Genomic DNA, 17,182 nt, shown 5'->3' with positions numbered 1-17,182 from the left:
TCTTCCTGATTTTACGCGGTAGAAATTTTGATTTGCGCTAGTGTAGCCTACCTCGTATCCCTACATTTGGATGGTGGCTAGACCCATCTGAGTGGTACCGGAGTTATATCCTCCACGCTGATCCACTAGAAGAAGCCTGTGACGTGCACTCTCGGACTTTGCATTTCAGTTTCAGGCCTCTAGCAAATGCAGCTACCTGTTCATCCAGACGAGTATTGTTTGATAGCTCCAGCGAGCAGTTGGGACATGGGACTGATCCGCAGCATACAGTTGCAGCCTATCAGCGACTTTAGAGTTTCAATCCTATATACTCCTTCCGTTTCAAATTTTCAAACTATAGGTTATTTTGATTTTTTAGCTTTATAGATGTTTGTATGCATATAGACATATACTATATTTAGGTGAATGCAAACTTTTATACACTTAGAGAAGACAAAATAACCTATAGTTTGGAACGGATGAAGTACATAGGAAGCGGGCCATTTTGAGTATTATATAAGAAGTTGGGTAGATTCACAACACATGATTGTACATTATCATAATATACATTTTATAATTTTTCAATATATAGAAAAATCCATTCTACACACGCGTGTAGCTGTTCCCACCTATATATCTGATGACATAGGATATAGCTGATCTAATGAAAAGTACGCACATGAAGTATGTGATCATCCTAGACCGGGATGGTAAATACATTGGGTATGTGAGCATACAAAGAGTACGTGGACCAACTCACCTTATATACTAGTATCGAGGTATAATAATCACAATAATACTTTGAAAATATAGGCGTTTTTAGAAAAAAATTTTTAGTTCTTTTGGAGTACCTTATAATCAGTATATGAACATACTCAAAGTGATAAATGAGTATATGTGGACATACACATAGTGGTATACTAATGATAGGAGTAGCTACACGTGCGTGTAAATAGAACTTGTCTTTTTAATATTTAAAATAGTAATATTCTTAAAATATAATATTGGAGATTCTATAACTGTCCTAAAGAGCATGCATTTGGAAATAAGGAGAGTAATACTGATACATATTTCTCCAAACTATCGGTCTTGGTTTGGAACATACTGCAACTTCGACTACTCTCTCCATCCCATAAAGGGTACAATGCTAATTTTTTTAGATAGATTAATGATGGTGTAAAAAGGCTCCTATATCCTTATTTGTTTGGCTGCATGCAATTAACTAGACTTCCTAAAATCCGACCATAAGTTAATTTTGACATGCACACCAGACCTGACCATTTAATTATGCAATACTTGCAATCCAATTCTTAGGATTATTGGACTTTCTTTAGGATTTTTTTTTCAAACATGAGGATTGTACTTTTCATAGAATGGAGTACCCGTCTTAGTTTGGAACGTTCGGACCATTATGCAAACAGAGAAGATAGGTTTTGGTGTGCATCCAGTTTCTATAATGGTTGTGTGCTTCTTTGTTGGTGGTGTGTAGGCCGAAGAGTATCTCTATTATCATTGAAAGAATGTATAACGATCCTAATATCCATGGTTAATCCGCCCTCCCTCTTAACTAGAGGAGGATAATGAAAGATTAGGATATTTTGACTCCGGCACTAACAAAGTGACAACCCAACAACCAGCCCCACCTGGATGCACACCAAGAACTGTCCTCTGACCTACTGAAACCTGCCTTAAATACACGTCCAGGGCAAGATTAAGCACCTGTCGCCTCATCTCTTTCGGTTAAAGCAGGGTAGGGTAGGTCTTTATGCGGAAAGCCGGGACAAAGAATCCCATCCTACTTCTAATTAGCGGCTGGGGATGAAGCGTGCTTCTTCTCCACTTGTCTCAGAACGGGAATGAAGCTGTGGCTGCCGCTGTTTTCCAAGTGATCGATCGAATTTTGGTAGTAGTAGCAAGTAACAATGGAGGAATGGAGAGGACTCAAGTAGTGTCCAGTGTCAAGTTACAAAACTAATAATTAGACTCACTGTTTGGTGGTGGATCAAAAGGGCAGGGCAGGAATTTCACTTTACTGACCATTAACATAACGTGACGACGACAAGGGGTGGATGTCGAGCTAGCTTGGCAGTCGGCTCGACTCAGCCTGTGCTAGCTTGGTAAGCTGGCTCGGCTCAGCTCGGAAAGCAAACAAGCTAAAAGTGTTGCTCGGTTTGGCTCATTAATAAAACTTGAGGCAGCTCTCATTAGGTTCTAGAGCAAGAATATTACAGGTTCTAGATATCTTAAACACGAAAAGCTAACGTTTTAAAAAACAGCTAAAATATTCTAAGGCCATGGCAAGTCCTGAATTTTTAGTGATTATTGCACTATGTGTGAACGTATAAGACATAACTTATTTATATGACACATAATCTTTAGATACTGGACAAATAAAATAGACAATTAATTAAGTAACTTATTTATATGACACATAATCTTTAGATACTGGACAAATAAAATAGACAATTAATTAAGTATCTCTTGACCTTCTTATTGCTCCCTTTTGGTTTTACCAACTTGTCATTACCCAAGTGCACATAGAGGGAACTAATTTGGTTAGTACTCGTATAGTTGTGCGCTAGTTGTTGCTTGTTGGGCCAGAATTGGATGCTAGGTTGTTTATCCGGCTCTGTTTGGCTCGTAGCTAGCGAGCCAGCTTGTGTCGAGTGATTAAATAAACGCCCTAAATAAATACACTATGCTCAGATCGACTCGTTAATGAACGTAGTCGAGTTAAGCCGAGCCAAGAAGCTAACTCGCAATGCTAGAGCCTTTTTTGCTCACCCCCAATGACGAGTACTACGGCCAACGAGAGCAAAGTGTAACTCGGTCGGGTCAGCCCCTCGTTCATTCACTGTGATGCTTGGTGGATGCAAGTCGGCGATCAGGGCGTGTGAAAGAGGAGCAAGACCGGCAGGTGGCCGGCTCTCATTTCTCAAGCACGGTCACGCGCGTATTATTGGCGGTGGCTGTCGAGTCATACCCATCAACACAGACGCAAGACTGATTGCACGGGAGGGATCTTGCTTGAGCCATGCTGGCGCGTTAGCACAGGCCTCGGTTAATATTATCGGCCCCTACTTTGGGCAATAACTTGTCGAATGCGACCTGGGAATGTGCATGTGCGCGCTTAATCTGTCCCGCGCAAAATTAAAGCCTGAATGATTTGCTGCATTATTGAGCACTAATACAGTACGTGCTGGCAGCAGCAGTAATGTTACATGGCAGTCCATTATTGTTCCAGCTTTAACAAACTCAACGCAAAAAGGGCGTACTCTCCTCCTATCCATAGTCGTACCAAACGAGCCCTCCCTCTCGTCCGTCTCCCTCCGTATCCATTTTCAGAGGAACAGTGATGATTGTGCATGTTCCGCGCCGGATTTAACCACTTGGGACTTTTGGTGGAGCATGATGATGAGCACGCCTCCGATCGATCTGCTGTATGGGGGGAATCAATGGCCTGGACCCGAATAAACAAGCTTGAATCATTGAGAATATAAGTGGCATCTCAACTGACCCGGACATCTCATTCTGCAATCAGGACAGGCGTGTCTATGGCAATGCTACTCATTTCTCTTCTGCCAGGACTCACATGGATACGGAGTTAATTTTTTTCCCCTTCATCAGAGAGAGTATATACTTTGTATAATTGAATCTTTTTATAATGTAGCAACACGTGAGGGACAGCAGGACAGAGTAAACTGAATTTGCTCAGATAGTTTCGGATAATGTCAGTGGTTTTGTGTCCATTTATTAATTTCAGACAGAAAAGTACAAGCTTTGGAGTTTAAAAACTGAGGAGGTCTGTAAAAAAACCGAGGAGAAGGAAGGGACAAAGCTGACGGCTGCCTTGCTTCCTAGGAGTCACCCAAATTTTGGCATGCCATGTAGGCACATCACAAATCTGACTCGGAGCACAATATCCTATTGACCTCTAGCTCTTACAGTACTGACTAAAACCATTGCTGACCGGTCTCTGACACTGGGCCCCGTTTTAGATTTGCAGCATAGCCAGGCCCAGGTCAGTCACTTGGGGGTGATCAACAGAGTACCTAGAGCACTTGGGTGAGATATAAAGTAAAAGTAGAGTAATTTAAAGGTGAAAACTGAGAACTAGGACCATCCTAAAAGTAGTTGTTTAATCCAATCACTAATCGTACTGCTGGCTTTGTGAATGATAGGCTCAAGGGCGTTTTGCTTTCTTTTTATTTTTTTTATAAAATGATTGGCTCAAGGCAAAGAGGGGCATCCAAAAACTATCATCATGCATGATTGACCTAATCCTTTTGTTTTTTTTCCTCCCATCGAGGCCCGTGTAATAATTAATAAACAACCAACGCAAGGTGATCAGCAACGGTAGGACGAGACAAGATCTGCTCATCTTTTCGAGATAAACACCTAACAAACAACGCATGGCAGTGACTGATGAGTAGATCAAATTATTTGGGTAGTACGAACACGGAATGATCCAGCTGCGAACCTGCTTTTTTTTCTTAATTCCTCGTCCAATCATTGTCCGGTCAGAATCTACACCTGTGACCTGTGATATAAAAAAAATAACAAAGTTTTCAGAAAATTAACCTGATGTGAGGTGTTCTTAAGTAGTGTGACGTTACTGTTTTCTCATTAAATAATCCCTCGTAAATATCCGGCAGATGCTTCGTCAATATCTTGGCCGGCGACGTCGCGGCTCATGCCGCAGCTGCCGTACTCGATTTATTCTCATTTCTTCCGATCCTTTTCGTGTGCGTGTTTTTCAGGAGGTGGCCAGGGAGGCTAATGGGTCATCGGTGGCTACTTCACAGTATGGCAACTATATCTTATCGCCATTGGAATAGTTCTTACTATGATGATTATGTTATGGGACTTCTTTTCTGAAATTGTTTTTTAAGCTACTACTTTCGTCCCGAATTACTGTTCATTTTGACTTTTCTATATGTATTTGGAAAAGTCAAAATGAATAGTAATTTGGGACGGAGGGAGTATCTTATGGCAGTGGGTAGTGGCGGAGCTGGAGCAACTAATGAGGGGAAAGGGGAGCTATGCTAATTTTCTCTGAAAATCAATGAACAGTAGCTGATTACTGTTCATGTAGTGGGGAATTTCAATAGGCAGGGGTAGCCATGACCCCTCTAGACTCCACTAAGCTCCGTCCCTTGTGATGCCACCAGTCACGTGAAAATACCCCACATGCGGTAGAAATATTGTACTGTGGCCCGGAACTATTTCCCATCACGAGGCTTGATGGGATGGACAAAAAAAATCCTACCGTTCTTTTATTCACGTCAAAAAAATCTAGCAATATCATAGTAAAAAATCATGAAAAAGAAAGAAAGAAAAGATCTTAATATACTTTTCTTATACCTTAGCATTTTTTTATTTTTAACCCCTTTTAGATATTTTTAAAACCAACCCCTTCCCAACTTTATTTGTATGGTGTGACCCTTTTGGTCATGCCGTGCGCCGTGGCACGACAGTTAGCTGCTGCCGCACCACATGCAGTGGCGCAACAGCGCTGCCACGCTGGCATGGCGAGGCAAGCTGCGCCATATGCACTAGTGCGACAAGCTTGTCGCGCCAGACCGCCTGGCGCGGCAGCGGCTGCATCCAGGCCAGCGCGCAACCTTCTCTTTCCCTCTCCCTCCTTTCTTCCAGCTGTTGCCCCTGTCCGAGCCGGCCCTTCTGGCGGGCATGCATCCCAGGTCCACGAGTAGACCCTGGACGACCCACTAAGGGACGTACTCGGATATGATCAGGACAAGGGATAGGCGTATCCCACTCGAACTAGTCAAATATGTGTATGGAAAACTACTCGGGCCATACCGAGTAGAACTCTGTAATAGTACTCGACTAGGACTTGGACTTGTAACCCTATCCTCCCGTGCATATAAGGACGGGCAGGGATCCCTCCTCAAACAGGAACAACTCCAGTTCATCTAAGATCAATACGAACAAACACACAGGACGTAGGGTATTACACGATCTAGCGGCCCGAACCTGTCTAAATCGTGTTCCTTGCGTCACCATTGATTCCTTGATTCTCGATGATCCTTACCGCATAAAAGACCACCTAGGGTACCCCCTAGGCAGGGTTGCCGGTCTGAAACACCGACAGCTGGCGCGTCAAGTAGGGGAACTCGTCGAGTTTCTCAGCGCGAACTCAATGGCAACGGTCGTCATCAAGCCCGTCTTCACCATCGAAGCGGGCGCAACCTTCATTTTTGGATCCTGGCTCTGCATCGCCGATGGCGCTGGTTCGTTCCGGCGCCAGATCATCAACACCCAAGAGAAGAAATCGGAGGGTTTGGTCAGAAAAGACCAAGATTTCAAAGTCAACAAGCTCGAGTTCGGCTTCGAGTCGGACTCAACTTCGGTTCGGGCTAGTCGGTCCCAGTCACTTCCCAAGCTGGCTTCGACTCCAAAACGGTTTCCGCACGGACTCTGCAATGCAGCCAAAGCCCATCAGGGTTTTCTTACTCGAATTCAACTCAAACTCGGGCACGACGAAGACGACGGCTCTGACTCGGTTTATCCCCCAGAGATACCATTATCTGGTCCAGCCCAAGGACTGGTAATAACTTCAACATCACAAGGTAGATTCGTACATTGGCCAGGTTTGAGACCATCTCTTCTTACCCACGACTACGAGTCACGCCTTGTCGCTCATATAGACAACCTCCCATATCAAGAGAGTGTCCCACTCACTTCCAATCGCGAGGAAAGTTTCACGGAGATTGCAACATCAAGCTCCGGAAGCTACTACCCAGACATGGAAGTCTTTGTTATTACTCAAAATAACAACCCGGGTACTAGCCAGAACAGAACCCCCAGGCGATTAGCACAACTCGACAACATCTCAGAAGATGAGTCTACAGCTGATGCCCCACAAAAAGAAACCTCTGATCAAAGGAACCAAAGAAGGATGCGCAATGCTACTCGAGCCGAGCGACGGCAGTCGATAGCTACAAATATTCCCATCACAAACCTGGAAAGAGCATTTGACGCAGTTCAGGCTCAGGAACATACCACTCCACTTGCGGCAATTGCTTCTATCAATCTTTTAATAACGTTAATGCCTCAAGACAGGGACAACGAAGCCACAGCTCAGCTCGTGCAACGCAGCAACGGACTAATCGCACAACTCGCAGAGCAAGCTTACAAGCTACTCGACAAAGAATCACCAATTCCGTCTGTTCCTCGCATCACAGCTCACCAAGAAGGCAGCCGAGGTGCTGCAGCCAACAACAACGATGCTCCAAGAAACGACAACGAAGTCGTCAACCAGCCTTGGCAACACAGTCAAGGCCCAAGCAAATACAATGTTCCAACACGCCATAAGGATGTTGGAGAGGCCAGCTGCACCAACTCGGTAAAAAGCATTCGTCCTACTGGGAAGAACCACGAAGTGTCAAACTTTAGTGATCTGCGAGAAATACTCAACAATCGGCACGAGCGAGAAGTTGACAACTACAACCACTTTCCTGCTTTCACTAATTGGGTAATGAAGACAAGACTACCTGACAAGTTCAAGCCGACATGAATTACCAAGTATGATGGCAAACAAGACCCAATTCAATGGCTACGATGCTACTCGCTAGTAGTCCAAGCAGCCGGGGGCAATAACGACACCAAAGTCATCCACTTCTCCATATGCATGGAACCCGCACCACTGACGTGGCTTGAGTCACTCAAACCCAAGTCAATTGACTCTTGGGCAGATTTGACAAAGACTTTCACCAACAACTTGCCAGCTCCATGGCTAGATCTGGCAACAAGATCGACTTGAGCCAAATTAAACAAAAAGAAGGTGAAACCTTACGCGACTACTTGCGACGGTTCTTCGAAAAGAAGGCAACCATAGTTGACATTTCAGAAACAGACGTCATCGAGTGCTTCCAGAATGGACTCTACGATCGGCGAACATACCAAGACTTCAGTCGACGACGACCAGCTAACGTCAAAGACCTCAAAGTCATGGTGCAACAGTGGGCGGACGAAGAAGACAAAGAGCGAGAACGGTTCGGCTCCCACCGTAACCGTGGATGCGACAACACCAACAACACTGATCAAGATAGAACTCGACACAATGATACCCGAAACAACTTTTCGAGTAATCACAACCGCAAAAGGAAGCCCGACAATACTGTTGCTGCCATGACCAACTCCGGGAAAAAGGGATCCCGCAAAAACGATGAAGGGCCGACCTTCACCGAACTACTCAAAAAGCAGTGCCCATGGCACCCAACTCGCAAACACTTGGCAATAGACTACTGCATGCGCCGAGTAATGCAAGACTTACCCGCACCACCACCCCCTGAAGAATACAGCAAGAAAAAGGACAAGGGCAAGAACAAAGTCCACAACGACGACGAAGAAGAAGACGACTTCCAGACCGCCTCCAAGACAGTCAACGTCATCTTTGGCGGAATCCCAGGCACCGCATCGAAGCGAGCCAACAAAATCGTACTCAGGGAGATCATGGCCATCGAACCAACAGATCCAACACCGCTAAAATGGTTAGAAGTGCCCATATCCTTCAGCATAAAGGACCAATGGACCAAGTTCTCAGAACCAAGCCGGTTCCCCCTAGTACTTGATCCTATTGTGGCAGGCTCAAAACTAACTAAAGTACTCATCGACGGCGGAAGTAGACTCAACGTCCTTTTCGCCAAAACATTGAGGAAGATGTGCCTCGGCGTTATAGAAATGCTTACTCCAACAGATTCACCTTTCTACGGCATCGTACCTGGAAACACAGCTATACCACTAGGACAAGTCGTCCTCCCAGTTACCTTTGGAACAAAGGAACACTACCGGACCGAGTACATCAGATTTGAAGTCGCCGACTTCGAGACATCTTACCACACCATACTCGGAAGGCCAACACTCGCCAAGTTCATGGCCATACCACACTACATTTACTTGGTACTCAAAATGCCAGGCCCCAAGGGAGAACTAACGCTACAAGGAGATCTACGACGATCCTACAAATGCGACACCAAAGCCATGGAAATCGCCGCGACTTCTCAACACGTCGCCCCATGCAACAAGTCTTCACAGCTTCAAAGAAGCTCCATCCAAATGAACTCGAGATCCCAGAAAATAAGTCGGGGTCTACAAAGGTGAAACCCGCAAGTGAGCAAGACTTGAAATCAGTCGATCTCCAGACGGGTGATTCTTCCAAGACAGCCCTGATCGGAACAGGGCTAAATCCTTAATAGGAATCCGTGCTCGTCAGTTTCCTTCGGGCTAACCACGACATTTTCGCTTGGAAACCAGCTGACATGCCAGGTGTGCCCAAGGAGCTGATCGAGCACTCTTTAAATGTTGATCCCAAAGCTACTCCAAAATGGCAGCGACTCCGTAGATTCGCTCAAGACAGATGAGAAGCAATCAAAAAAGAGCTAGCCAAGTTACTCGCCGCAGGGTTCATCAAATAAGTTTTTCAACCTGACTGGCTCGCCAACCCCGTGCTCGTCCGTAAGAAAAACAACGAGTGGAGAATGTGCGTTGACTACACCGACCTCAACAAGCACTGCCCCAAAGATCCTTTCGGACTACCCAGGATCGACCTAGTGGTTGACTCCACCGCTGGGTGCGCTTTACTATGCTTTCTCGACTGCTATTCCGGCTATCATCAGATAAGCCTTAAGGAAGAAGAGCAAGCCAAAACAGCTTTCATCACACCTTTCGGAGCTTTCTGCTACAAAACAATGTCCTTCGGACTAAAAAATGCAGGAGCAACCTATCAACGAGCTATACAGATGCGCTTCAAAAAGCAACTTCACCGCAATGTCGAAGCTTATGTCGGCGACGTAGTCATCAAAACAAGAAACTAGGAGGAACTCATCGCTGATCTGGAGGAAACTTTCTTTAGTCTAAGAGCTTTCCGATGGAAACTCAATCCTACTAAGTGCGTCTTCGGAGTACCTTCTGGCAAGTTACTCGGGTTCATCATTAGCCATCGCGGCATTGAGGCCAACCCGGAAAAAATATCTACCATCACAAACATGCAAGCACCAGCTAGCATCAAGGATGTGTAGAAACTCACAGGCTGCATGGTCGCTCTCAATCGGTTCATCTCGAGACTTGGAGAACGGGGACTACCCTTATTTAAGCTTCTCAAACGCTAGGACAAGTTCAAATGGACAGAAGAGGCAGATAAGGCACTGATGCAACTCAAAGACTTTCTGTCAAAACCTCCTATACTCACTGCTCCATCTGCAAATGAGGACTTGCTCCTATACATATCAGCTACTACACATGTCGTCATCACGGCAATAGTAGTTGAACGGTCTGAACCAGGCCACGCTTACAAGGTCCAACGACCTGTGTACTTCGTCAGCGAAGTACTCTTGGACTCCAAAACTCGGTATTCACCGATACAAAAACTTTTATACGCAATCCTGCTCACCTCCCGAAAACTGCAACATTACTTCCAAGAACACAACATTACGGTCATCTCTGACTTCCCGCTCGGCGAAATTCTACACAATAGAGACGCCACGAGCAGAATATCAAAATGGTCAGTTGAACTCGGAGCTCTAACCTTGGACATCAAGCCGAGGACAGCTAACAAGTCCCAAGCTTTGGTCGACTTCGTGGCTGAATGGACTGAAAATCAAGTACCAACACCAGTCGAGCGGCCAGAACACTAGGTAATGTACTTCCACGGGTCCCTCAAACTTAAAGGGGCCGGTGCAGGCGTACTCCTCATCTCCCCAAAGGGAGATCAGTTCAAATACGTACTACAAATTTTCTGGGAGGCATCCAACAACGAAGCCGAGTATGAAACACTGCTACACGGCCTTCGTCTCTCAATCTCCCTCGGCATCAAAAGGCTACTGGTGTATGGTGACTCACTAGTCGTTATAAACCAAGTTAATGACGAGTGGGACCGAAACAAGGATAATATGGACGCTTACTGCAAAGAAGTCCGCAAACTGAAAAACAAGTTCTCAGGCTTGGAATTTCATCACATCGTCCGCGACAACAACGTAGCCGCCGATGTCTTATAAAAAATGGACTCAACTCGTGCAGAGGTTCCAGCAGGAATTTTCGTACACGAACTGCACAAGCCGTCCATACCTGAACAAGTTACACCGCTAGTGGTCCAGACTACTGACGTCACTCGAGAAATCATGATGATAGAAGTTGACTGGAGGACATCCTTCATCGACTACATCAAAGATCACAAGCTACCATCTGACAAAAATCAAGCCGAAGAAATCTCCCGGCGAGTAAAAAATTACGTTCTCATCGGAGACAAGCTCTACAGGAAAAGCGCATCATCAGGGGTACTCATGAAGTGTGTTACCCGGGAAAATGGCCAAGAAATCCTAGAAGAAATTCACAAAGGAATCTGCGGCAACCACGCATCTTCACGAACAATAGTCAGCAAGGCTTTTAGAGTAGGTTTCTACTAGCCAATGGCTCTAGCTGATGCCAAACAGTTAGTTCGGAAGTGCAAGGGATGTTAATTCTTTACTAAATAGCAGCATGTACCGGCCTACAGGCTAGTCACAATACCTCCGACATGGCCGTTCGCCTGCTGGGGGCTCAACATGATAGGGCCATTACCAACTGCGCCAGGAGGATTCAACCGAGTACTCGTGGCAATCGACAAATTCACCAAGTGGATCGAGGTCAAACCAGTCACTTGTCCCAAGGCATACCGAGTCCTCAACTTCTTGGATGAAATCGTACACCGTTACGGTTTTCCTAACAGGATCATCACAGACCTAGGGTCAAACTTCAACAATCACGACTTCTGGGAATATCGCGAGAATAGCGGAATCGACGTTCGCTATGTCTCGGTCGCTCACCCATGAGCCAATGGAAGGGTCGAGCATGCCAATGGCATGATACTCGACGCCCTCAAGAAAAGACTACACGACGTCGGCAACACCAAAGGCGGCAAATGGCTCAAGGAGTTACCTAATGCTTTATGGGGACTACGAACCCAACCATGCAAGACTACTAGGCTCTCACCCTATTTCCTCGTATATGGCTCAGAAGCCATATTACCCGCCGACATCATGTGGTAATCACCCTCAGTTGAACAATACGATGAAGAACTGGCAGAAGAAACAAGATGAACAGATCTAAACAGTCTAGAAGAAGCAAGATGCGCAGCGTTAGTGCAATCTGCCAGGTGCCTTGACGGGTTAAGTCGTTACCACGACCGCAACATGAAAGAACGATCTTTCAACTTGGGCGATATGGTCGTCAAGCGAATCCAAGACACGTTAGGGTTGCATAAACTCAATTCACCATGGGAGGGCCCTTACATCCTATCAAAAGTCACGGGACCCGGATCTTACAGACTGCAAGAGCTCTCAGGAGAACAAATACCAAACTCTTGGAATATAGAACACCTTTGTCGCTACTACCCGTAGTAGCACCTCGAGTAATTGCTTCAAAGCAAAAACTCATATCAACTACTCGAGCCAACAGCTCGACTACCAACTTCAAAATACAATACTCTTGACACAAGACTATCAACTCAACAGGCATTCCAGCCATGGTGTAAAGCCTCAGCGGTAGATTAATTCTTTACTCAAACCCGAAGATACATCAACAAGTTACATACGAGTAAAGGTACTCAAAATACAAAAGGACTACAAGCAACTGCCTACTGGCGGGCTGTATTTAAGCCTCGGGCTTTTACAATATCACAAGGCCACTCAGGTCTGCCGACTACAATGGGGAGGGCCTACACGCAAGGAAGCTTTGCAAAACGCAGCCATATCCAGGTCCTCTACCCAAGGCAACGCCAGGAACTCCTATACCGCCGCTGCTTTGACAGCGGCAACGATGAATCCCGCGTGCCGCGCCAAGAGGGAACCAAGGCTGCTCTTTTGCTAGCCTTGCCGAGCCAACCCACTCTACGGCCACACCTCCACCTCTAAGGGAGCGGGATAAAGACCACGACACTCATCACCCATCACTCGCGAGTTCCAACGCGTACTCCACTGGATCACGAGCTACAAGATGAGGCGCACGAGGAAACCTCCTACGAGGATTCTTCTAGCATCGCGGCTATCTCTATGAGCGCTAGAGTCTGTGGAGGCAAGGTGGTCTCAATCTATGAGGAATCTTCTAGCACTGGTGTAGTCTTTGAAGGCTCTCTACACTCAAACAACAGCAACCGAAGGCAATCCATTGCTACTCAAAAACTTGATTCAGGTCGACCTCTAGGGGGATCTATTTAAAGCCAAGCGCTGCAACTGCCACCCACCTAGGAGTTACTATGCGCCCGTGATCAATGAAGTCTGACGACCTCTGACTCTACCCACGTGAAAGCATTCATGCTACAAAGGACAAAAGAGTACAGTACACCCATGCATCCCCAGAAAGTAGAGTACTCGACAGCATACTCGAAACTCAGAACTACTCCAGCAAAGCATGGCCTGCGCTCCAAACGCACCATTGTCTCGGGGGCTTGGAGAAGTCCGACCCTCTACTCAGGGGTCGGGCGATACGAAGCCTTACGGCAAGGGGTCGGGTGCATCAGACCCTGGGACCAAGGGTCGGGCGAGGCGGAGTTCCACCCTCGAAGGGTTGGACACATCCGACCCCGGGACCTTGGGTTGGGCGAAACGGAGTGAATTACTCCTCGCTCACGTCAAGACAACCACTTCAAGCAACAAAAGAATGAACAATCATTCATTTTTCAAAGTATCATTAAAGGTACTCGAAAAACTACAAGAGTACATAAAAGTTCAAGGCTCCTCTGGAGATACAAATTCAGACATCTTGGATGTGATTGGCTCTGCCTCCTCAAGGTACTGCGCATATGCTTTTTCTGTGCAGTTGCGAGCAACGCCGTCACCAGCCGTCGACAAATCTGCCCTCGGGTAATATGACTTTACCACAGCTAGGACTTGTTTACAAACAGCCTTGCAGAGGCCCGCCACCTTACCCGGGGTAACCTTCAATCGCTCGACTAGTGATTGAGGTCCCGCATCCTCTTCAACGGGGGCAATGCCGTTCACAAAATCTTGAGCTGCCACAGTCAACTCTTGGAGTTTGCCCCGAAGTCTTTCTATGGTCTGGACATGATCTCTGCATGCCACCATGGATATAGCAAGCATCACCCTATTCTGAATCTTCCTGTCTCACTGATGCTCGCAAGCAGCTTGTGCTTCTGTCAGCGCGGCCCGAAGACGTTCAGCTTCATCCGCCACTCGGTCGTGCGCGTTTCTCCAGTCAAGGAGTTGGCTACTCGCAGCAGCCTCTTGCTTCTTGAGCTCTGCAAAAAAGGCCAAGTTCAAACACAACCGACTACAGTCGGACATACTCAGAAGATACACAATACTCACCTTGATACTTTGTATTCAAAGACTTGTAGCGGCTCTCCAGCTTCTGCTGCAAGACTTCGTGATCTGACCGCTCCATAACAAAGGATTTTGCTCCAGCTTCATGAACCCTCAAGGATTCTATAAGTCGGGCACACTCCTGCTCCAATTGATGGCTTCGTTCCTGAAGGGCCCGAGTGCGCAAAGCAATGCGATCAGTCAAAGACGTTAAAATTACTCAATCTGTGTGACAAACCAAAGAAAACACACCTGGAAGCTCCGAAACACATCGACAGCTCTCTGGAATTCTAACTCAGACGGAAGGCTGAGTACTGGACCTTGAGTACTCTTCGCAAGATGAGGAGTTGCACCCAAAGTAGTACCTAAAAAGATTATCATCAGTCACCTGAATACTACGACTACAATACCAGGACTATGGATACATACCTAGAGCAGTTGATTCTTTGGATTTTTCCACATCCACTACAGCCAGAGCTCCGCCAGTAGATGTCGACAAAGAAGCATTTCCAGAACCCGAAGCAGCGGAGGGGACCTCCACCGAGCAAATCACTTCTTGAAGGATAAACATGGTAGCTCCAAGGTTACCAGCGTCAACTCTGGATACTTCCTTGACAATAATATCCTGCAAGGGAGCAGAAAAAGTAGTCGGGGGATACGACTCTACTCCTGCCTCCACAGGGATAGTCTCCTCCGCATCCCTACATTAGAGTACAAAGTCATTTCATGACTTCAAGACAACTTAAAGATACATACCAAGGACAAACAAACTCACCGAGTTGAGCGTGGCGGCAATCGCACACGCTTCTTTTTGGCAACAGACGGCCGAGTACTCGGCGCCACAGGAACAGCTGCTGGCGTTGTCTTCTCGCTAAGGCCTGAGAAACACAGAGTCAAGACTACAATACAATTCAGACTAACAAAACTAGTCGCGACAGAAAGCTTACCACTAGCAATCACATTGGACAACAAAGAACCAGTAGCAACTACTAGCGACACTTTCTTTGCAACACCCGCTACTCCGGCAGGCAATCCCAGGACTGCCTGGTCAGCAACCGGCAGCGCGGCAGCCGACGGAGCCTGTGCGGTCAACTCGGGGCTAATTCAGCATCCGCTGGCGGCACCTTCTCTGGTACCTTCTCAACAGACGCAATACTGTTGCCCGGGTCGGTCACGGCTACCTCTCCGGAAGCAGCCTCATTATCACCACGTGCCACATCGCCAGCCTTTTGAACAAGACAAAGTAATCACAAGATTGGAAATTCAAATCCATCAGCTACAAGTGAGTATACGGCAACATACCTTGGCACCCTGAGACTTCTCAGGAGTTAAGGCAGACTTAGCAGCAGACATCTTGCGGACTACTCTGCGTTTCTTCACAGGAGGAGAGGGCTCATCCTCTGACTCCTCAATAACAGTTTCTTCTTCTTCCGACTGCACCAAGTAGCCGGCAAGAACTCAGGACTACAAAAAACAAGTCGATACTCAAAATAAATATCACAAAAGTCAAAAAAGTACAAGTCAAGTGCAAGGACACACCACTTCTGGCTCATACCAGGCATCATACTGCCGAAGAGCTGCAGGGATCACTGGTACTCCTTGGTAGTTCCTGAAGAACTTGGCTAGCAGTGCCTCCACATCATCGTCAGATATATCCTCATTGGACATACGTGATGGATCGTTAAATCTTGTGTACTCACTCCCCGAGTGAGCCCGTTTTTGAAGCGGCTGAACCCTTCTCTTGAGAAAACTGGCCACCATGTTAATCCCAATGAGACCGAGTGCTTTCAACTCGGTAATCTGCTGCAACAAATGGTCAAGCTCCAGGGTATCTTCGAGTTCGCTCACCCAGTTCTCTGCATGCTTCGGCGCGTGACCAGTAACCACCGGCAAGCGAGGATCATGGTTCCCAATATAGAACCACCTTTTCTTCCACTCCCCATGGGATTCAGTCAAATTGTACTCAATATACGCGCCTGAGCTCCTGAGTTGGAACCCAGCACCTCCAAAGACCTCCGTCCTAAGTGCACTAGGCTGAGGTTTACAACGAAACAACTTCCTAAAAAGCTCAAGGCTCGAAGGAACTCCCAAGTAAACTTCGCAGAGGTGTACGAAAATTGACATATGCAGTACACCATTGGGGTTCAAGTGAACAAGTTGAAGCTTATAGTACTTGAGGATACCTCTGAAGAAGTCGGAGGTGGGCACGACCAACCCCTTCTCCACAAAGTGTGCAAACATCACCGTCTTGTTGGGGTGTTCTTTGAACTGCCACGCATTTGCAAAAGCAAGGCGCCACTCGAGTACCTCCTTCGTCTGCAGGAGCTTGGTATCGACTAGCGCCTGCACGGCCTCCTCCTTCATCACCGAATGCTGCCACGTTGCTCTAGGCGGTGGCGGCGCAGTCTGGTTCATTGGCCCCATCTTCGGCGCCGGCAGCACCAGTTCCTTCCCTTTCTTGGACTTCACCTTGCCCGCCGCTGGAGCCTTGCCTTGGATCTTCGCGGGTTTCTTCCCCATCTTCTTGGTGCGCATCCGTCGGCTTCACTTGCAGCAGAATGTACTCAACCTTGAACCTCTCAGAGGAGCAACAACGGTGGTGGCGGCACAAGAGGATCACGGCGGAGGAAAACAGGAAAGGTGGGTGGAGAAGAAGAGAAACAAATCTGCTAGTGGGGCGTAAACCTAACCGAAAGGGGGCCCTCCAGTTATATCTCTGCCACCTCCGGATTCTAAGCGTCAGTTATGCAATGGACGGATTTTAAGCAGATTAATTGCTTTAAACACCCAACGGCTACTCTTTTCAACGGGGTTTTGACCACTTCAACGACAAAAATCGCCTAAGTGCTCGGGGGCTGACTCTTTTTCAGTTTTTCGAGGGTAAA

The 17,182-nt window shown here is 46.8% G+C and overlaps 1 pseudogene; it reads right to left on the bottom strand.

The window, feature by feature from the left end:
• Positions 1-16,721, bottom strand: part of LOC140221641 (uncharacterized) — a 28,408-nt pseudogene extending 11,687 nt beyond the window's left edge.
• Positions 16,722-17,182: the final 461 nt, after the last annotated feature.

This window comes from Setaria viridis, chromosome 1 (assembly GCF_005286985.2).
Source record: "Setaria viridis chromosome 1, Setaria_viridis_v4.0, whole genome shotgun sequence".
In the NCBI taxonomy this organism is placed as follows: Eukaryota; Viridiplantae; Streptophyta; class Magnoliopsida; order Poales; family Poaceae; genus Setaria; species Setaria viridis.
This window is presented reverse-complemented; position numbering and strand designations above follow the sequence as displayed.